This window comes from Prunus dulcis, chromosome 1 (genome assembly GCF_902201215.1).
Source record: "Prunus dulcis chromosome 1, ALMONDv2, whole genome shotgun sequence".
NCBI lineage: Eukaryota > Viridiplantae > Streptophyta > Magnoliopsida > Rosales > Rosaceae > Prunus > Prunus dulcis.
Genome location: NC_047650.1, coordinates 19123151 through 19146818, shown reverse-complemented (window position 1 = coordinate 19146818; position 23668 = coordinate 19123151). Strand labels below are relative to the sequence as shown.

The following is a 23668-nucleotide window of genomic DNA, read 5'->3' as shown; positions in this document are numbered from 1 at the left end:
AGAAAAGGTTGAGGCCAGAAAATCAACCATCCTTGCTAAGATTGACAATGGGGTCCAAGACTCTCGACCACATCAGGTCGAACTAGAAAAGTTTATGTAGCAACAGGCCGATTTCCAAGAGAAGGAAGACGACTACAAGACCTTGGTGAGTGCAAGGGTCAAATTATGGGTTAACTTCAAAACCGTCATCTAAAAGCATCTTTAAAATCTGTCACGGTCCTTTTATGACCATTTTGTACTTTTATAGCTAGGCTGCATTTGAACCTCAAACTATTTCTCTTTTATTTAGTTGATAAACTTTTGATTTCCGTTAATAAATTTTGGCCTTTATCTTTGGATACGACTAAATTTCTTGAAGAAAATAGTATTAGCCTTTATTCAATATCTTGCTTCCAAGTTTAGGCCGTAATTGCGGCTTAACACCTTTGCATGTATTTCTTTACAAAAATAATTTGCGGCTAAAATAATAGACTTTGGTTTCGGCCATTCTTGTATTGAGAGGAAAACTTTGACGGCCGACACTATTTGGCCGCTTTTATCTGTGAACTTTTGTAGTGCCCAAATCACTAACAAGTTATTTATTTATTTATGGCCATAATACTAACATGAACTTTTGTAGTGCCCAAATCACTAACAAGTTATTTATTTATTTATGGCCATAATACTAACATGACCTTTATTGGGAACGTTGTCAGCCTACTTGTTTGGGTAGTGGTTGTTGAAAATAATATTTTTATGGGGACCAAGGGGGTGGCCACCCATTCTTAATTCCAAGCTGTAAGCCCTTCTTATTCTTGGCATAGATTTCATGATTGCGCAAGCTATAAATTGGTGCAGAAGTCACCTTGGTATAACCAAAACTGTTTTTTCCATTTATTTTTGCTGAATTTCCTTGCCCCCAAAGTCCACTTGATTGNCCAGACTTGGCCTTCGGTTGGGGTCTGATAAACTTGGCCATTTCTAATTGTGGTCTAATTATGTTCGACTGGTCCCCTAAAACCGTGTCTATTATGACTACTTTAGGTTGGGTCGTGTTTAGACATTTCTCTTTTTGATCTTGTTGGTTATTAATTTCAAGGATGGATGTCCCATGTTGGGTCATATTTTCGTGTTCAACCTTGACCGCTTGTTGGATCTCATTCTCTTGGGTGGGTTTTCCTTTCTCAACCAACGTGAGAGTTTTAATATGAAAGTCAATCCAAGTTTTCAACTCTAAGACCGACCCATCCACTTCTCTCTCTCTTTCACATATTCCCGACTAACTTCATTTTCCTCTAGAAAAGTTGGTAAAACGGGTGGCTGGACTTCAACCATACCAAGATTTTTCTCTTTTTCAACCAATGTGAGGTTTTCAAAAGGTAAAGGGGTCGAAGTACTGAATTCCAAGGCTGATTCATCCACATCCTTTTCCTTCATATATTGTAGGCCAACCTCATTTTCCTCCAAATAGGTGGGTAGAATGAGTGACCGTATTGTAGTCATTTGATGGTTTTCCTACTATGGCTGATATTTAATATTATGACTAAGAGTTTGCTCCTCGACTGCAAGTCGCGAAGCAATTTCACGCAAACTTTGGATCAAAAGTTCGTTGGAAGCATAAAATCCATCTGCCATTTCCATAAATACACCTTTCATTTTAGATGTTTCCTTCATGAAATTTTGATGTTCTTTGTCCATGTGGTCAACATATAGCCTCCCACCTATGTTATTATTTTTTTGGTCGTTATAGCCAATAATATGATTTGTTTGGTAAAAGCCATAACTGGGTTGATTATAAATATTGGCAGAATTATTTTGACCATAAGAGGTCAAAAGCACCGGTGTGGTGCCGGCCGAAGACCCTTCGATGCTAAAATTAGTGACTAAGAGCAATTTTATTGACAGTGTGAAAGCACAAGTCAAGTAAACAGTCTTACCTTTTGGCTGGGCCAAAGGGCTTTATTCATAGAAGGTGTTGGGTGATCACTTAGTACTTAGTTCCGATGTGGGACTTGTGGGAGTGTCTTCGACAGTGAACACGTGCTCTGACAGGCCTTGGCGAGTGTTCCGAGGTTTATTCGGCAGAATCGACTGGGTATCCTGACTGGTCGTTCGTCATCAGGTGCCGAAGATTTGTTCAAGGAGTTGGTCGGGAGGACTTTGCTGATTTGACGAACATGTGTGAATCGGTGGGGTATGCTGATTACCTATTTGGCATGGCTCACAGGTTTGGTCTCAACCTCATGCACCTCCACGTGTCATGATGTGAGTGGGGGTCATATATGGTACAAATAGCCATGTTGGCTATTCGAATAGTTTTGATACATCATATTATTTTGTCCATGATTGTTGTTTCTGCCATGCTGGCCATTGAATTGGCTACCAGAGCTATAATGATATGTAGAATCGTACTGGCAGTTATAGCCACCTTGATGTGTACAATGATATTGGTCATTATGGTTGTTACCATACTGGTGGGTGGATTGGCTACTCGAGCCATAAGAATTATAGCCGTTATAGCCCATCGGCTAGTAGGAATAATTCCATTGATTTTGATCACTCATATAGTGTGTCCCACTGGGCGTGCCAAATTATGTTTTCCTATTTTTGGCCGGGTAGGCCGATTGAAGGAGTTTTTGGTCCTTCTTTAATTGAGTGCAAGGCGTGCCACCATCAAGCCACGAATTAGGCTTAAATGGAATGTAAGTAAATGATGCGTCTGAAATCTGCTTTAATCAAACGATTGTTCGGCCAAGCAAGGAACCTCCTCACGGCCTAGGTTCTTTCACTACCTTGGAGTCAAGGCTTTATGTGAGCAACCAAATGATGTGGAATGGGTGGAGATGAAGATTGAAGGTGAAATGTAATGAAACGAAGAACACGTGCGTAAAGTAAAAGGTGCTTGAATTTAAATATAATTGAAAGACGAGTGTGTAATGTAAATTGCGTAAATTAAATAATTAAAATGTGAGTGCGTAAAGTAAAGGGCAAAAAGTAAACTAGATTGTGAAGAACAATAAAGATAACATGAATTGAAGTGACTGTAATTAAAATAAAATTGAAAAACAAGAATATGAATGTAAAGGCATAGTTGAAATCTACAGAAACTAGAGCAGAAAAAATAAGAACTAGGCTATGGCTACATTATGCTACTCCTATGATAGAAATTGAAGAGAATGTAAAATGGCAAGTTGTGTGTTGTGTCGGGGGTCTTTTTTCTCTTCAATAAGCTTGGTATTTATAGGGGCTTCGGTGCGCCTCAATTTGGTTGGTCGTCAATTGGCCTTCAAATCAATAATAATTGCTCCACAATGTCTTAAATCCCTTGTCTCATGCATGTGATTTAATGTGAATAATAATATTTGATTTAATTTTCCTTCCATCTTGAGCTCTCCCATAATAACTTCGGTTGACCATCAAGCTGACACAATTCCTTCTATATTTGAATTGTAACCTATGGGAAATAATAACAGGAAAGAAGAAAAAAAGTTTTCTTTTTAAAGACTAACAATTTAGAGAAAACTAAGGCTTAGCCATTACCGTCACAATCTTATGCAATTCTATCAATTACTTATGAATTTTCACATATATGCTTTGAAGATTAGGTTTTCCTAATGTATATTTTCCTTGTGATGTTCAAGCGAAAACGTATATCTAACATGCAATCCGTCTGTGATGTTCAGATCAAATATAAACATGCAAGACTCATTAAGCTTTGTGAAAACCCTTTGAAAAACCATGCAACCCTTAAGAGCGTGATGTTCCCCTTAAGTGAACTTACAACTACTAATCACAAGAAGCCATCCTCAATTTCAGGGTGATGTTCCAACATAAATTGCATCAAATTACTTGTCTACATATCCTAATGGCAATCAGTCATTAAAATAGATAGATAGTTTTAAACGATGTGATTAATAATTCAAAGCAAACATGCATCCTTTCATAAGCAAATTAATAAAATTACATATTCATGCTAAGGCTTATGGCTTCACCCTAACAAAAGGAATTAGTTACGCATATTCATAATTAAAATCAAAGAAAATATCATTCGAATGAATAAGAATGAAAACACCTGAAAGTTGCGGAAACCCAAAACCCTAGCAATTGCTCCAAAAGCCAAAAAGAAGTCTGCCCAAAATTCTTGTGAGAAAGAGCTTAAATACCCCTTAAAACCTAGCTGCCAACGTATAGCTTTTCTATCCACACAAGAAAACTAATTAAAATAAAATAAAACTAGGAAATAAAGTCCAAATTGGATTAGGAGAATCTGCCTAAAAACTGCCCATCCACGTTTTGGCTTCAAATTTCCTCAAAATCTGGCCTAAGATAGCTTGTTTTAAAGATAAAAATATTCTGAACACTTCTCCAGAAGGCCACAAACCCATCCAAGGTTATGTTGGGCTCCAAAAATGCAATAAAACCCCAAAATGTCACTATTCCAGCACCACGTGACAGGACCCGACCCAATTTCCACTTTGAAATTCGAGCCAAGTCCTGTGCGTGTCCGACACCTGGCGAATGTCGGGCACAAATGACCTTTTTGCCCTCTTACTTCAATTTCTCTTTAAAATTTCCTTAGACTTCTGCCGAAAATTCGGCAGAGTCTCCCTTGTATTTTGACCAGTCCCAAAATTTCACCTGTAAACAATCTCAAATATTTCCACCCAACTGCCAGAATAGGATAAACCAAAATTTGCCAGATTCAAATTTTCCAATAAACTCGATATCAGAGCAATTTTCTAAAGTTCACAGGTTTTCAGGAAAATTTCTACAACTTTACCTGACTTTGAAGCGTGGAGGTTAAGAGTGGCCCGGTGGTGGATCCTATGCACTTCTACAACCTGGGGGCTAAAAACAAGTTTTAAACTGTGAGTGGACAAAAAGTGAGATTCTTAAAATCCAGCTAAAATATAATTCCCCCATTTTGAAATAACTAGGGATATATATACATTAAAAATTTAACTATATCTCCATATAAAAGATTCTATAAGCATGAATTTGTATACTAATGAAGAAACTTACATAATCGATCTGATATAAAGATATTACTGCCTGGAAGAATCAAAGAACTGGTATACTGAATAAAAATACAAAAAAATACACATGTGCAATTACTGAGAGACCAATATAAAATGGCTGAAAATCATCCTTAAATAAAGAAAGCTCAAAATCCTTTAAAACTTCGTTCGACTGAATTTACTAAAAAAAAATGAGTAAACAATATCTGCAGTAAAAGCTTTAAAATCCTTTAAAACTGCCACCTAATTGTACCCCTGTTATATCAGTCAATTCCCTGGCAGGTCTCGGGCGCCACGCAGTCCACCCGAGCCGCAAACTGGCGAAATCAGGGGACTATGATCAGCCTGTCCCGCTGGCAGATTCCTCGGTGACACCAAGTCAGCTTGAGTCGCTCTGGCAGGATGCAGGGGACCGTAGTCAGCCTGATCCGCAATCCTGGCAGGTCTCGGGGACACAGAGTCAGCCGAGTCGCAATCCTGGCAGGTCTCGGGACACCAAGTCTCCCGAGCCGCAAATCCTGGCACTCACGGTCCGAGCGTCCCCGAAACTCGTGAGGCAAAGTCAAGTGCACTGGCTGAACTATAATCAGACTGGATGTCCGTAGACATCGGTCCGACTCTGGGTAATCACCATAAAGAAAATGGGTACAAGGTGGGTTTAAAATAGATTCCTTTAGAAAATCCGATTAAAACTGAAATCTCAAATTGTGCTGCTGTCTCATCTGATTTCAACCTCAAACTCTGTTTCTATGACTTTTAAATAAGCAACACATATTTATAAAACTGTTACTGTACTGATCAAGTTCAGAACCGTAATAAAACTTACTCAAGATCAAATAAAGAAACTTATTCAAATAAATTCATTTCTAAAAACTTATTTATATAAAATCAATATAAACTCATTTATAAAACTTATTTATATAAAAGCACATCAATCATTCATGAAATCTGATTTATGAAAGAAAGTCCACTCACAGATGGTCCGAGCTACTTCGATCCCTCGAAGATCTCTTTTATAATTCTGTCGGGCTCCTGGTGCCTTACTCGATCGATTTGGTGGAGAAACGAAGGAGAACTTCAAGCTGGAAGTTTGGGTAGCTTCGGACGAACCTCCGTCGGAAAACACGATTTTCCGGCCAGCTCAGGGCGGCCCCAGGGTTGAGGTCGGTTGGAGAAGGTAGGGGACTCGATGGCGTTTCCAACGCCACCGGTCCCGTGGCCATTGGAGCTCGGAGGCGGCGCCAGCACCTTCTGGAAGTCGGTGGCCCGTTTCGCGCAGAGTCTGGGTTTATATAGATGCAACTTCGAAATATTTACGGTTATGCCACTGAGCCTCTTTTGACCATAACGTTTTCGTTACAACTCCGATTCGGGCCCACTCCGTGTCTACGGACTCCTTTCGCCGTGCTCTACGCAATGGCGCAAGCGGAATTCCCAAATTCTTTCTCGATCAAAAAGTCAAATTTTTCCCCATTAATAATGCAAGGGCAAAATGGTCTTTTTACTAAAAGATATTTTCCTTACTTTTTAGATATTTTCTTTTTTTTTTAGATATTTTGTTTTGGGTTCTTACAATCTACCCCCCTTATAAAAATTTCGTCCTCGAAATTTGCATCTCTGTGCTTCTAGGAGGGGGGAAAGAACTGCTCCTGTAATTGCTACTCGGGTTACTACACTGCACATATCACTGAAAGCTAATTACTTTCCCTTCCAAAATCTGAACTGCTTGTTTTTTACACATTCTATAATCTCCTTGGGTCCGATACAGCTAGGATTTGGCTCCCTTGCTTCCTTGATTCTCCTCTCACCTTCCCTAGGTGGTATATATCGAGAATACTCAACTGAGGATCCTTCTTCTAGTATCTGCATAACTCCTTGCCAATCATGGTTACTTGAGGCTTTTTCTGCTTAATCCAATCAGGTTCTTTGTTTCCTACAATACTTCCAGATTCCAATGGACCTTGCTTAACATTCTATCTTCATACTTAAGTGATCCATACCATATCTCGAGTAAGGCATCTCTTGGAGACATCTAATCTAAGGAAATCCAACAACTGACACTTAAGGCATACTCTCAAACCAGCATCTTTTTCACCCAAATCATCCTGAAACTGTAGTAGATTATGTCTCCATAACCTTCCAACAACTGTCACTTAAGGTATTAAACTGAAATCAAGGCTCAAAAGCTTCTTTTGCCTGAGTCCAACTGAAACCGAATCTGGATTTCTAATTCTGAATTATAGAGGCTGGTATTTCACTAGCAGGGTCCAGAACGGTACCTACCACATTTGGCACACTAGGGCAACTTCTCCTGTTAAAGCCTATCAATACCTGTCTCTCAATACTTCTGACTACACCAACCTTAGAACGATTTGCAATATCACCATCCTGGCTGGTATCTCTACTGAAACTAACTCCAGTTCGATGGCTTTCAAGTCTGCGGCCATTTGATGATTGGAAACTGTGATCACCACTGTAGTATCTCTCTTAAACTCTTCCTAATTATTGTTACCTATCTCCAAATACTGTGCACAAAGTGCACCCCATAGTCTGCCCCTATTCTGACTGGGACAGACATCACCACAACATCCACATTGACCAACTACTAACTAATCACAATACCTTGAATGGAGGCTTTTTAACCTTAACGCAACCAGGCACTATTTCTTACTTTCCGATCTCTATTAGTAAAACACAGTACGTGAAACCTTTTTCTCTTATTCGAGTTTAACCATTTTCCTCTATTCTGCTGTAAAAACCCCTATATTCACACCTTCTGTAGACTTATAAATAAGATTGACTAACATATTCTGTTCCCAAAATGCTTACTCCGTACGAGTCAGAGGATTTTAACATCACTTCTTAACCAAATCCTGCCCAAAACTTTATTCTCCTGTGGAATAACCAAGATCTTTATGATCTGCTATATTCCTTTAACTCAATCCTCTTTTACCACTAGATACCATTATTATTCCAATTTATAGCTCTTACTCCTGTTTACTTGATCCACCCATCTTGCGGATGGATCTCTGGCTGACTATAGCCTGGGCTAACATTTCCAGGGTCTACTGAGTGTTAGGATCTTTCTGCCTACTAGATATAGTAGGTACGGTTCCTTACACACCCCTACTAAAGATTACTATGTCGGTTCGAATATCGATGTAGTTCCTGTCTGACTTGGAAATTTCATCCCCTAACGTCGGGATAACTATCTAATTTTCCTACGGATACCACCACCATTTTGGGCCCAACTTGAAAAGAGAACAAGGATGCACAGAGTGCGAAGTCTACAGGAAGTAAAACCTATGCTCTGATACCAAATTGACAGGACCCAACCCAATTTCCACTTTGAAATTCGAGCCAAGTCCTGTGCATGTCCGACACCTGGCGAATGTCGGGCACAAATGACCTTTTTGCCCTCTTACTTCAATTTCTCTTTAAAATTTCCTTAGACTTCTGCCGAAAATTCGGCAGAGTCTCCCTTGTATTTTGACCAGTCCCAAAATTTCACCTGTAAACAATCTCAAATATTTCCACCCAACTGCCAGAATAGGATAAACCAAAATTTGCCAGATTCAAATTTTCCAATAAACTCGATATCAGAGCAATTTTCTAAAGTTCACGGGTTTTCAGGAAAAATTTCTACAACTTTACCTGACTTTGAAGCGTGGAGGTTAAGAGGGGCCCGGTGGTGGATCCTATGCACTTCTACAACCTGGGGGCGAAAAACAAGTTTTAAACTGTGAGTGGACAAAAAGTGAGATTCTTAAAATCCAGCTAAAATATAATTCCCCCATTTTGAAATAACTAGGGATATATATACATCGAAAATTTAACTATATCTCCATATAAAAGATTCTATAAGCATGAATTAGTATACTAATGAAGAAACTTACATAATCGATCTGATATAAAGATATTACTGCCTGGAAGAATCAAAGAACTGGTATACTGAATAAAAATACCAAAAAATACACATGTGCAATCATTGAGAAACCAATATAAAATGCCTGAAAATCATCCTTGAATAAAAGAAAGCTCAAAATCCTTTAAAACTTCGTTCGACTGAATTTACTAAAAAAAATGAGTAAACAATATCTGCAGTAAAAGCTTTAAAATCCTTTAAAACTGCCACCTAATTGTACCCCTGTTATATCCGTCAATTCCCTGGCAGGTCTCGGGCGCCACGCAGCCCACCCGAGCCGCAAACTGGCGAAATCAGAGGACTATGATCAGCCTGTCCCGCCGGCAGATTCCTCGGTGACACCAAGTCAGCTCGAGTCGCTCTGGCAGGATGCAGGGGACCGTAGTCACCCTGATCCGCAATCCTGGCAGGTCTCGGGGACATAAAGTCAGCCGAGCCGCAATCCTGGCAGGTCTCGGGACACCAAGTCTGCCGAGCCACAAATCCTGGCACTCACGGTCCGAGCGTCCCCGAAACTCGTGAGGCAAGTCAAGTGCACTGACTGAACTATAATCAGACTCGATGTCCGTAGACATCGGTCCGACTCTGGGTAATCACCATAAAGAAAATGGGTACAAGGTGGGTTTAAAATAGATTCCTTTAGAAAATCCGATTAAAACTGAAATACCAAATTGTGCTGCTGTCTCATCTGATTTCAACCTCAAACTCTGTTTCTATAACTTTTAAATAAGCAGCACATATTTATAAAACTGTTACTGTACTGATCAAGTTTAGAACCGTAATAAAACTTACTCAAGATCAAATAAAGAAACTTATTCAAATAAATTCATTTCTAAAAACTTATTTATATAAAATCAATATAAACTCATTTATAAAATTTATTTATATAAAAGCACATCAATCATTCATGAAATCTGTTTTATGAAAGAAGGTCCACTCACAGATGGTCCGAGCTACTTCGATCCCTCGAAGATCTCTTTTATAATTATGTCGGGCTCCTGGTGCCTGATTATCCCGAAAGATTAAGTTAATAAACTGCTGAATAAAAAGAATTTCAACTAAACACTCTGCCCCTGGTTCCTAGAAATACGCGCATCTCAATCCAACTACTCCTATGCCCACAATAGCCTTTTTCAATGCTTGGAACAGTTTTGGGAGGTTCGACGTTCAGCTTAAGCGATAAGCCTGTCAGGTCGGCCGACCCGGGACCCGTGGGGTCCACGGTGTCCGATGGCCAATATGATCATCCCTGAAGGTTTCTCATAGGACAGGAACCATGTTCTGCGAATTTGGTTCGAAACGGACGGTCGGATTGGCCAAAATCGCATTATCGCTTAAAACCCTAACCCTAGCCTCAGGGTTCGCGATTCCGGAGTATCCGGGACTCCGATTCGCATTCCGTCGAATCCTACGCGATCCTGAAATCACGTAGACCGACATATCCAAAATTCAGCGCGATCCAACGATTACACGACACTGCACCCACGGATCGCGCGATATGGAAAATCCGTTCGGGGCTCAAACGGACTCCGAATCGAGATCCGCGAAATCCCACGCGCTCGTGACGACACGAGGACCTCAAAACTGGCCAGAGCGGTGCCACCACCCTGGGCCACGCACCGCTACACGCGCGGGACAGATCGGGTGTCCAAAGCGATTTCGGGTGGCCGAAGAATCTCGGAACCAAGACTCCAAACTCCTACCCTAAGTAAAACACCCCATTTGAAGTCACTTTTGTTCTTGGCCCACCCCCAAAAAGTGACCGGAAACAGTAGTTTCGAAGGGCCGAAGTTCGGCCGAATACTCAAGTTCAAAATCGAACTCCTTAGAGCTAAAATCGATCGAAGCCCATATACCCATCAGCTAGAGCACGAAAAATAGCTGAGAAGCCATACCTTACTCGATCGATTTGGTGGAGAAACGAAGGAGAATTTCGAGCTGGAAGTTTGGGTAGCTTCGGACGAACCTCCGTCGGAAAACACGATTTTCCGGCCAGCTCAGGGCGGCACCGGGGTTAAGGTCGGTTGGAGAAGGTAGGAGACTCGATGGCCGTTCCAACGCCACCGGTCCCGTGGCCATTGGAGCTTGGAGGCGGCGCCAGCACCTTCTGGAAGTCGGCGGCCCGTTTCGCGCAGAGTCTGGGTTTATATAGATGCAACTTCGAAATATTTACGGTTATGCCACTGAGACTCTTTTGACCATAACTTTTTCGTTACAACTCCGATTCGGGCCCACTCCGTGTCTACGGACTCCTTTCGCCGTGCTCTACGCAATGGCGCAAGTGGAATTCTCAAATTCTTTCTCGATTAAAAAGTCTGATTTTTCCCCATTAAAATATGCGAGGGCAATTTGGTCATTTCGCTAAAAGATATTTTCTTTACTTTTTAGATATTTTCTTTCTTTTTAGATATTTTGTTTTGGGCTCTTACATGTCATGCCCTTTGGATTAAAAAATGAGCCTAGTGAATTCCAGAATATAATGAATGAAATTTTTAATCAATAGTAATTTTTCCATAGTTTATATTGATGATGTCTTGATTTTTTTTGAGTCAATTGAGCAACATTGGAAACATCTGAATAAATTCCTTCAAATAGTTAAGCAAAATGGTCTAGTTATCTAGCCAAGAAAATCAAATTATTCCAAGCCAATGTCAAATTTTTAGGATTCAATATTCGTCAGTCTCATATAAGCCTAATTAACCCAGTTATCTAGTTTGCTGATAAATTTCTAGATCAAATTCTTGATAAAAGTCAATTACAGAGGTTTTTAGGATCATTAAACTATGTTTCTAATTTCTATCAAAATTTAAGAAAATTATGCAAGCCGCTGTTTGATCGTCTCCAGAGCAATCCTCCTGTTTGGACTCCGTGTCATACAAACCTAGTTAAACAAATCAAAGTTCATGTCAAGTCCCTTCCATGCCTTGGTATTCCTTCAGTTACTTCTTTTAAAATTGTCGAAACAGATGCTTCTGAGTCCGGTTATGGTGGTATCCTAAAACAAAGAGTTTCCCCTGAGTCACCTGAGCAAATTCTCCGATTTCATTCCGGAGTTTGGAGTCAATCTCAAGTTAATTATAGTACTATTAAAAAGGAAATTTTATCTATAGTATTATGCATTAGTAAATTCCAAGATGATTTATTAAATAAATTTTTTTTAGTCAGAGTTGATTGCAAGCCTGCAAAACATGTTTTATATATATATATATATATATATATATATATATAAGATGAACAACATATCACATCACCAAATATAATCATATCACGAAACGTAATTGTACCACCAAATATTTGCATTTTTATTCATACCATCCTTTAAAAATATATTTTTTTGATACTTATTTCAAAAATAATTCTTGGTTTTATTATTTTTGTGGAAAATCTAATAAGTTGTGTGACTTTATTGGGTGTTTTATGAATTTGGTTTGGTGTGAAAATATTGGAATGAAGTGAGTTTAATCTCAAATTTGGACTAAAATGCCTTTATGATTAAGTTTATGATTTTTTTTGAATAAAGTAGGGCCCGACCCGACCCGATGGGCTTTCTCAAGCCCAACTCATGGGTCGGGCTTGGGCTTCGAATGTTCTAAAAAACCCTGGCCCGGCCTGGCCTGATATTTTATCTCTCCTCTTTAAAGCCTGGCCCATTGACGAGCCCTACCCTGAATATTGATAGAGATATCTCCACATCTAATCCTAGCCGTTCATCACATAGTTGTTAATTTCTGTTTAGCTTTGCTTTAAAAAACTGTACAGCTGTCATTTGTACAGCTATATCAAGTGTATATAAGCAATTCAATATCATTATTGTTTTAATGAAATGTGAATACAATTCTAGTTTTCTCACATGGTATCACGAGCCCTAGTCTAACGACTTTTATCTCTGCAAATTTTCTTGCGATTTTCTTCCTTGCCAAACACCTTTCTTCGATCACTTTCTCTCTCTTTTTTCACTTTCTCATGGCTCCTTCGACCAATTCTGATGCGGCTCCTCTTCCACCGCTCTCTTCTCCCTCTTCCCCCAACTCTGATGCGACCAATTCTGTTAATTCGCCATTGTCAAACTCTGTGAGCTCGGTGACTGTCTAGAACATTGCTGATATGGTTCCTATTAAGCTGATATCTGGAAACAATCTGTTGTGGAAGACTCTTTTTCTTCCGGTGCTACGCAAATTCAAGCTTCTTGGTCTTATCAATGGCACTGAACCTTCTTCTTCGCGCACCATCGTTTCTTCTTCAAGCCCTGTCGTTGTGAATCCCTAATATGATCTCTGGGATGATCGCGATCAAATCCTCATGACCTGGCTTATTTCAACTCTCTCTGAGGATCTTTTCTCTCATATTGTGGGCATTGAATCTGCTCAAGATTTGTGGAATCTTCTTGAAAGGCGTTTTTCTGGTGTCACTCGAGCCAATATTCATCAATTGTGCTCTCGTCTTCAAAGTATTTCTAAAGGCGACCTCTTTGGATTCTTATCTTCAATCTGTGAAGGAAATTGCTAATGGCTTAGCAATTGCTGGTCAATCATTATCAGAATCAGATCTCATTGCTAATGGCTTACGCTACTACTTCGAGTTCTTCTCGCTCAAATTTCAGAGGCGGACGTGGTCGTGGTCTGTTCCATTCCAACTCTGGTTCTCAATTTCATTCTCGTAATCATTCTTTCACTAGCACCACCAGCTCTTCTGGACAAGGCCTTTTACCTACGCCGTCATCTTTTTTTCCTGGCAACACTTCAAATGGTACCAACTCCAATGGTTTCTTCTGCAATTCTTCCGAATTCTCTCCTGATCGTTCCATGACTTGTCAAATTTTTGAGTGCAAGGGTCATTCTGCTCTAACAAGTCGCTAGAGGTTGAATCTTTCTTACAATGCTAATGTGGTTCCTGCCCGATTTCAAGTTCATTCCGCACCATGCTCACTCTGCTTCTCAGCCTACTGATAATATTTGGCTTGCCGACTCTGGTGCTTCGAATCATGTTACCTTAAATATGAGCAATCTTTGTCACTCCTCTCCATACACAGGATCTGAGACTCTCCGTGTTGGTGATGGTAATTCCTTACCTATCTCTAATACTGGATCTACTATTTTGCATACCTCAAATGCTAAGTTTCATCTCCTAAATGTTCTCCATACGCCTCAAGTTGCTCATAATTTGCTCTCCGTGCACAAATTTGTTAGTGATAATCACTGTTCCCTAATTTTTGATGAAATTGGTGTATCAATTAAGGACAATGCTACACAAAGGATGCTCTGTCAGGGCCCTTGTGAACAAGATTTATATCCTATCTACTACATCTCATCAGTTCAAGTTGCACCTCTTTCCTCTGGCACCTCTCATATAGCTTTCTTAGTCAGTAAGGCTTCTCTTCAAACTTGGCACAAGAGGTTAGGACATCCTCATTCTGCTGTGCTTAAGACTATTGTAACTAGTAATAAACTTCCTAGAGGTGTAGTGGATATAGATGAAGAAGGGGTAAAAGGAAGTCTGGTAGCTTTACCAGGAATACAATCAGTACAATGGGGCTTAGAAAAGCTAGTAGATATTGAGTGCTGTAGTTTTTTAAGTTTGATTTCTTATGATACCTTTCATTGAAGATCTGTCATAGTTGTTCCCATCCAGAAAAATAGGATAACAAACAGAGAAATCAGTTTTTGAAAAAGAAAAATCAAAAGAGAGGAGATGAGAGAGGAGAGAAGAGGAGAGAGAGCAGAGATGATGTAAAGTGGCTGAGGGAGACGACGAAGAGGAGATGAAGCGAAGGAGACAACATGAGGGAGACTTCACGTTCAGCAAGAGGAGATGCCTCGAGGTTGTCTTCGAAAGCCATGCCTCGACGTGGGTTTTGATATCCAGTGTCTGTTGGATTCATATCCTAAACAAAAATTGAAGTCCTAGCTAGTGTGTGATACAATTAAGCCCGCCAAACAACAGACTGGACTCATGTCCAATTTAATTGAAAAAGTCCTATCTAGTCTAACCCACCAAATAGGCCTAAGGGTGTAACCACATGGTACTAAACTATAGTTAACCGGGAGCTATAGTTTTAAAACACAATATAGTTTACTAATTCGGAAGATAGGAATACATCCAATTTTGGAAGGGGTGGATTATTTTAACATTTTGCCTTCTATTTGTCCTTTTTTTTGGTAAAACCCCATTAAAATTTGCTATGATTCAGTATACATACGAAAATGTTGGAAACTTCGGGCCCGTTTGGTATCATACTTGGATCCAATTTTATAAACTCAAAAACAGAAGTCCAAAGCCCAAAAAACCCGTTTGGTAGGCCCATTTTTTAAAACTCAAACCTCAAAAAAAACTCAACACCCCCATTATTGAAAACAAAACAAAGTGAGATTTTAGGGTTTTTTTCTCTCTCTGCTCCTCTACACACACACACACACACACACACACACACACACACACACACACACACACACACTCTCTCTCTCTCTCTCTCTCTCTCTCTCTCTCTCTCTCTCTCTCTCTCTCTCTCTCCTTTTGTTAATTCCAATTTGGGAATTAGCGTTCCTGATTTTCTGATTTTAACTTCAATTTTTTTTAGATCTTAAAAATATTTTGGAGTTCAATACCAAACAAGTTTTTAGATCTTAAAATCAGTATTTAAACCCATGTTTTAAACAAAAATCTTGATTTTTGAGTAGGATACCAAATGGATAAATTATTTTATTTGAACAAACAACAGTTAAATTTATTCAACAGGCAAAGGGCACAACATCTCGGTTTTTAATTTGATTCATCAAAACTTTATTCATGATTAGTCACAACTCATCAAATACTATTGTTAAATAATTAAAAACTAAGATGTTGTTTGATAACCATTTCATTTTCAGTTTTCAGTTTCGTTGTTCGCTTTTTTATATTTTTATTTTTAAATTGTAACATATTTTGTTTTTGAGTTTTCAAAATCACCCTCATATCCTTTTTTAAAACAACTTGAAAGTATTTTCGGTTTTCGTTTTCATTTTTTATGGTCCCTACTTCATTCACTAATTTTGCATCACCACACATGAATGGCACTCTAGTTACCAAAATTCAGTATTTGTGACCTCTTGACTTGGACCTAGTTACTCGATTCTTCCGTTTGGCTATTACTAGTATGCCCTTAAAGCTAACTAATTATGTGATAGTTAATGTTAAGGACATCTTTTGTAATAACTTATTAAGTTATTAATAGGTAAGACTAGTTATTTTCAACCACGATGTTTGGTCTATTATCATAAAAGTAAAACAACTATAGTCAAGAATATGAAAGTGGAGATAAGAACTATGTGATGAGATTGAATACATTGAGACTTATAATGGGCCATGGTCATATCCTAAAATATTTCTGGTCATAGGAATATCAATTGGGCATTGATCTTCCTCCAAGATCAGTACACACAGTATTTTCTCTTAATATAGATGATGAAGAGATCTCAAATCATGAAGTGTGGTGACACCAAGATATGTGTGTAGGTGCTTGCAAGGGAACAAGTACACTAAACGCGATCAAATATATGAGTTCTAAAATGGAAGTCTTTACTCACATGTCAAACTAGAACTCATAAATTGCAATGGTGCAAACTAGAACTCCACATTTGATTGCCTCTGCTTCTATCAATATGCCAAAATAACTTCTTTAATATACCATGGTAGTTTCACACACATGCTATTAAGGTGCCATGAGATTTCCAACTTGTGATCACTATTTGCAAATCAAGACCCTTTTTCAAAAAGCTAGACTCCGTTGACATCAACTTGGTGCTTACATCATAGTAGTAGTGAAAATATACTATGCACATAGGACTTGTACTCTTTAAATTAATAAAGGGATTCCTACAGGGATTTTGTGATCAAAATGACCTTCATGTATTATCTTCTTGCTCTTAAAAAAGATTTGTTTTTCTTTTAGTTTTTTCCAAAAAAAAAAAAAAAAAAAAATCATCTAGTTTATATCCCAGTACCAATGATTTCTTGTTACTTCTACTTAAGATACCCAAGTTATTTCAGAAAAAGAAAGACAATATTAAATGAAGTTAGAATAAATTAATTTTTTGAAGTGAAAAATGAAAAAAAATAAATGAATAAAAAGAAACTCAAATTAATTATTTCAATATATATGCACAGATGACTGACGTTTGTTTATTCATGATTTGAAGCTTTCTAGATTTCATTGATAAAAAGAGAGGAGGATTCAAAGCTTGCATGTTTCCTGCACACCGACATATATGTAATTACATATGGTCATTGTGATAACCAAATTCTAGCCAATCCCTAAGTCAAATATTTCCTTCCATTTGGGGATATTTGATCTAATTGGGATTGATTCGATTCCTACTTGAATTAGGGATTGGATTTAAATCAAATCCCTAATTAAGCCAATCTGGCCAAATCAGGAAGAATAATTCTTTTCCATCTATCGAATTATTCTTCTAAAACCCTAGCCTCCGAGGCCCCTATAAATAGATGGTTGTGCACAAAGGTTGAGGTACGTATAAATTCCTATCTGAAACTCTGTAGAAATTATCCCTCACAAACCCTAGCCACCATACTCTTTCTCACACACACAAGGCTCTGGCCACTACACACGGCTCTGGTCACCCGGTTTTCCTACAAACACTCAACCTAACTTAGGCATCGGAGGGCCTTTGCCCAACACCCCCCGTGTGTGGTCCTTTTACTCTGATTTGTTTTGCAGGGAGAAAGAGAAGCGAAGAAGACGAAGGAATCTTAGGCGAATATTCTTGTAGGATTAAAATCGCTGCCACAAATTGGTGCTCCCATTGACAGTACGACATAGTACTCAAAGCGTGCTCCAAATCCATTTTCCAATCCACCGAAACATTCCAAACAACCATGGTTGGAAGCAAATGCCCAAGGAGCAAAACCACAGCGACGGTGCACTCCAGAACAGTAGAAACATTGCTGCAACCGCACGGAACCGTGGCTGCCAACATCCTGCAACTGCCTCCTAACACTGTGTAGTCACCTCCAACTGCTAGAATTACAGAATAGTCACCACATGGTCCCGTGACTTGCGCTGCGCTAGAGCTGCTCTGCCGCACCATCCTGCTGTAGGAGCATAGCAGCAACCGCCCTATTCAGCTGCCGAATTTGCTACATAGCCCCACAACTACTTCGACGTCTCCCAAGTCTTGGAGCATATCCATCCTCTCCCTCCTCTACAGCCACACTCGAAGTACGTACTTGTGTACTCGTCTACTCGAGCCCTGGCCTATATGCCGTTGGGCCGTTGCACACCACTCTACCCGACTTGCGCAGTCAGGTGGACCTTAACTCACAGGTTGATCAACTGACACAGAGGGTTGATGATCAAAACAACTTGATTAGCATGCTTCTCAGGCAAATCAACTTGAATCAAGGCCCTAACCTTGGATCCCGTGATGAGGAGAGGAGGATCCACGAGCATGTCAATGAGCAGTTCAAGAGGTCCCAGGCTGGTTAGACAGAGACAAACAGGCAGGGGAGAGAACGAGATTGTGCGGACGAGACGCAAATAGCTACGAGCCGTACTCTGAGCCGTTCGAGGTTAGGTCCAAGGACCAATGTGCACGAGAGGTTGGACTCACAGTCCAATGTCCACGCTCGCTTGGGCCCACAAAGAAATGTCCAATCCAGGTTGAAACCACAAGGAGCTCGAGTTCATGAGTAATTGCATGACGAGTGCAACGATCAACGCCCACCAGCCTGCTTAAGAACCAACATACGGCAGGAAGCAGTAGAGGAATCCTCGTAAGATCAACCTCCTAATCTGGCCCACGGGCAAGGCAACAAAGGGGATCGACTCTTGGAAGCTGAGGAAGAAGTTAGCCAACTGCGCTCGAGGCACCAAAGATGCCGACCAAGCCACCAGCCTTGTGGGAAGAAGATGTCGATCAACGCCCACTAGCCTGCTCGAGGACCAACACACGGCGACAAGTCGTTGAGAAATCATCACAAGCTCAATCTCCTAATTTGCCTCACGGGCAGGGCAACCAAGAGGATCAACCCTTGGAAGATGAGGCACCAAGGATGTCGACCCGAGCCACCAACCATGCAGGTAGAAAATGTCAATAAGCTAGTAAATGACTGACTCTAAGGTCTCCAACCTAAAGGAAGTACAGATTAGGCCTTGAGCAAGAAAATTGATCGAGGTGGAACGAGCTTTGCAGCCGAAGTCGTACACAACGTCATCCATCACTCCGTTCAAGAGGTACTTAGACCCTGAGAGCCATTGAAAGAACTTCAACAGTGCCATGATCTTGTACAAGGCATACGACGCCTTGATGTGCAAAGTGTTCGTGATGGCTCTGCGATGAGCAGCTCAAGGCTAGTTCCATACTCTACTGTTCGAGTCGATAGGCAACTTCAAGGAGTTCGCCCTCATCTTCACAAAGAAGTACACCTCCTATAGGACGGTCAGAAAGCATGCGGACCACATGTTCAACCTGCGCAAGAAACCAAACTAGTCTCTTTGAGACTGCATCAGAAGATTTTAAGGCTAAGAAGGTGAATATCATAGGATGCAATGACCTAGTGGCATCCTGGGCTTACAAGAAGGGCTTGCCAACCGAACACGAGCTATACGGAAGAACGCTATGTACTTTGGGAAGACGACCATATTGCTGCAAAGAAATCCAGCAAGCGAGTTGATCACTTGACAAGGCAGGCAAGCCAAAAGAGCAACAAGTTCGAGCACAAACCCCGAGACAAGTGCAGATCGCGGCCCCAAGAGGGAGGCTCGAAAACAGGAATTTTCACTGAGTTCACTATCCCAATCCACCAGATCCTGGCACAAGTGAAGGATAAGCCGTGAGTGAGAAGACCTCCATTCCAGAGGGGAGACCTTTCTAGGAGGGACACAAGTAAATACTGCGCATTCCAAGGGGAGCACGGTCATTACACCAACAACTGCAATGCCTAGAAAAGGCATCTTGAGGAGTTGGTCAAAGATGGCCATTGCACAGAATTCATCACAAAAAAGGCCATTGCACAGAATTCACCGTAAAAAGGCCATTGCACATAATTCATTGCAAAGAAGGCCATCCAACAGATCAAGGAACATGATGCAGCTCCCAAAGAACCTCCCAAAAAGGTCATAAGGATCAACACCACCCAAGAGTCCGGGCTGACCACTAAGGAGGGTAAGAGAAAGATCGTGTAAGCGACTTATGTCTCCCAAATCACAACTAGCGTACCAAATATTGCAGATACACCCATCATCGGTTTTCAAAATAAGGGCTTGATTGGGCTGGATTCACCACATAATAACGCCTTAGTCATCTGCATCCAAATTGAATAAGCTGTGATCGAGTGAGTTCACGTGAACGAGGGCAGCGTAGTCAACATCATGCAACTATCTATTATCCAACAGATGGGATTGGAGCCCAGTATCAGTAAACTTGCTAGATCACTCATCAACTTCAATGAGGCCATGTCGATCACTGTTGGAACGATTGATCTTGACATCTACTTACCCGTAGTGGTCTGCTTGCAAACCTTCATGGTCATCATGGTCGTGGATCAGTAAGATCGAAGCCATCACATCTGCTCTACACCAGAAGATCCGCTACCCCATCCCTGGGGGCGAGATCAGGCATATCAACAGTGACCAAGCCATTGGAATGAGATGCACAGCCCACGGGCTCAAGAAGAGCAAGCACTTGCAGTTCATACCAGTAATGCAAGCTGCCAATGAGGTAGAAAGCTCAAAGCAGACAAGCAAGTCCGAATGGGAAGAGGGTTGCTACCTCACAATAACAATTAAGGAGCCAGGACTAAGGCGAGGGAATCCGCCAGGAAGACTCCCTTAAAAGGGGTTAGAAGCATGAGGATGATGTTGAGTTAGTATCCCATGACCCTGGCCCGCCAGATAAAGAAGTGTAGATCGGCTCACTCCAGAACCCAAACGAGAAAGATTGAGACGAGGGAATCCTCCCGAAAGGCTCCCTGAAATAAGGTTGGAAGCCTAAGGAAGACATTGAGTTAGTACCCCTTGATCCTGACCAGCCAGACAAGAAAGAGTGGATCGGCTCAAGCATAAGCCCAAACGAGAAGGTGGAGCTGACCACCTTCGTTCAGAACAACAAAGACATGTTCGCATGGTCGCCATCTGACATGCCTGGCATCGGCCAGAACATCATCTGCCACTAGCTCCATGTTGACCCCGCCAACAAGCCTATGGTGAGGAAGAGACGTAACTTCGCTCCTGAGCGGGTCGCGATCATTGAAATCGAGATCGACAAGTTTCTAGCTGTCGGTTTCCTTGAAGAGGTCTCCCACTCAGAATGACTGGCCAACGTTGTCTTGGTGACGAAACAAGAAATGGGCAAATGGAAAGTTTGCATCGATTACACCGACCTCAACAAAGCATGCCTTAAAGACAATTTCCCATTGCCGAGAATCAACTAGCTCGTGGATTCAACTTCTTGCAATCAGCTGCTCAGCTTCATGGACGCCTACTCCGGCTATAATCAAATCCTAATGGACGACGATGACAAGGTGAAAACCTCTGTCATCATCGAGAGAAGGACCTAATGCTACAAGGTTATGCCCTTTGGGCTGAAGAACGCTGGAGCAACCTACCAAACCCAAGGTGGACGATATGTTGTTCTACGTGGACAATATGTTGGTCTAACCAAACCCTAGATCAAATATTTCCTTCCATTTGGGGATTAGTTGACGTAATTGGGAGTTACACAATTTAATTAGAAGTTACCTGATTTAATTAGGATTGATTTGATTCCTACCTTAAATAAGGATTTGATTTAAATCAAATCCCTAATTAAGCCAATCTAGCCAAATCAGGAAGAATAATTCTTTTCCGTCTACGAAATTATTCTTCTAAAACCCAAGCTTCCGAGGCCCCTATAAATAGATGACTAAATTCCTATATGAAACTCTGCAGAAACTATCCCTCACAAACCCTAGCCACCATACTCTTTCTCACACACACACAAGGCTCTAGCCACCACGCATGGCTCCGGTTACCCGATTTTCCTATAAACACCCAACCTAACTCAGGCATCGGAGGGCCTTTGGCCAACACTTCCCGCATGTGGTCCTTTTACTTTGATTTGTTTTGCAAGGAGAAAGAGAAGCGAAGAAGATGAAGGAATCTTAGGCGATTATTCTTGTGGGACGAAATCTTAAACTTTGTATTCAATTTGAAGGAGAAACCCACCAGGATGTTCCAGATTTATGGAGTTGTCATTGCAAGCTCTTGTTTTAGAATGGAATATTTAGGAAAAACAAGAGGTCTAAGGAAGGCTGAAGTCTGTAGGCCCTTTCCATGTGGGAAATTGTGGGAACCGAATTTAAGCAAAACCCTAGTTCAAATATTTTCCTTCATTCAGGGATTATTTGATTTGGGGATTCTTGCCTTGAATTAGGGATTTCATTCTCATTAAATCCTTAATTGATTTAAATCTCCTAAAATCAGAAAAATAATTCCTTTCCCAACAAGGATTATTTTTCTCAAAACTCTAAACCAACGTTTAAACTTTTGTTTGAAACTCTACAGAAATTTCATCTCACAAACCCAAGCCGCCATAACTCTCTCTCTCTCTCTCTCTCTCTCTCTCTCTCTCTCTCTCTCTCACACACACACACACACACACACAAGGCTCCATCCACCACACATGGCTCCGCCCACTCGATTCACACAATACATACATGCCATCATTCGTGGCCACCTCAACGCTATCTCGAGCCACTCCTCGGTCTTGGAGCAAATCCATTCGCTCCCTCATTTGCAACCACACTTGATGTATGCATCCATGTACGCATCTAGTAGAGCCCTAGCCCAAATGCCATTGGGCTTAATCCACACATCTCTTCCTGACCTACACAATGAAGTGGTCCTTAACTCACGAGTCGTCAACTCACACAGAGGGTCGAGGACCAAAACAATCTAATTGGCTAGCTATTCAGGCAAATCAACTTAAATCAAGGGCTTGACCTTAGAGCCCATGACGAGGAGAGAAGGATCCACAAGCATAACGACAAGCATTTCGAGAGATCCTAGACAAGTCAGCCAAAGACAAACGAGCAGGTGAGAGAACGAGATCGTGCTGACGAGATGCAGACATCTACAAGCCATACTTTAAGCGGATCGACGATCCGTTCAAGACTAGGTCCAAAGACCAATATGCGCGAGAGGTTAGGCCTACAGTCCAACATCCACGCTTGCTTGGGACCGTAAGGAAGTACGTTACAGGTTGGGCCCTAAAGAGTGCAAGTTCGTGAACAATGGCTTGGCGAACGCAATAACTGGTGCTGTGAACAATTGGCTGGCGAACGCAATAATCGACGCTCACCAACCCACTCAATACTACAAACCGTGGAGGAATCCTCGCCAGATCAATCTACTAATCTACCGCATCGGCAGGACAACCAAGAAGGTCTACCTCTGCGAGTCAACGAGGAAGTCAACCATTCCTGGCCGGTTCACAAAGGTTACCGACATGATTGGGAAGCCATGCGTGTGGAAGATGTCGGGAAGCTCGTAAATAACTGACTTCGAGGCTTAAAAATTGGTAAAAAATTCAAAGATGCTCTACGTAGGGAGGTGGGCCTAGCAAACTCTACACCTTTCACAGCCGAAATAGAGTAGGTTGCTCCTCCAAAGCGATTCTCAAAGCCTTTATTCACGTATTTTAAAGGGAATTCCGATCTCGAGAGCTATCTAAAACACTTCAAAAGTGTTATGATCCTCTACAAGGCCGATGACGCG

The 23668-nt window shown here is 41.0% G+C and overlaps 1 long non-coding RNA gene across 1 annotated transcript; it reads right to left on the bottom strand.

The window, feature by feature from the left end:
- Positions 1-8690: 8690 nt before the first annotated feature.
- On the bottom strand, positions 8691-10853 carry LOC117616785. Its single transcript, XR_004584177.1, has 3 exons — positions 10818-10853; positions 9864-9927; positions 8691-8712 (listed from the first exon to the last, which is right to left on the bottom strand). It is a non-coding gene; the product is annotated as an uncharacterized LOC117616785 (long non-coding RNA).
- Positions 10854-23668: the final 12815 nt, after the last annotated feature.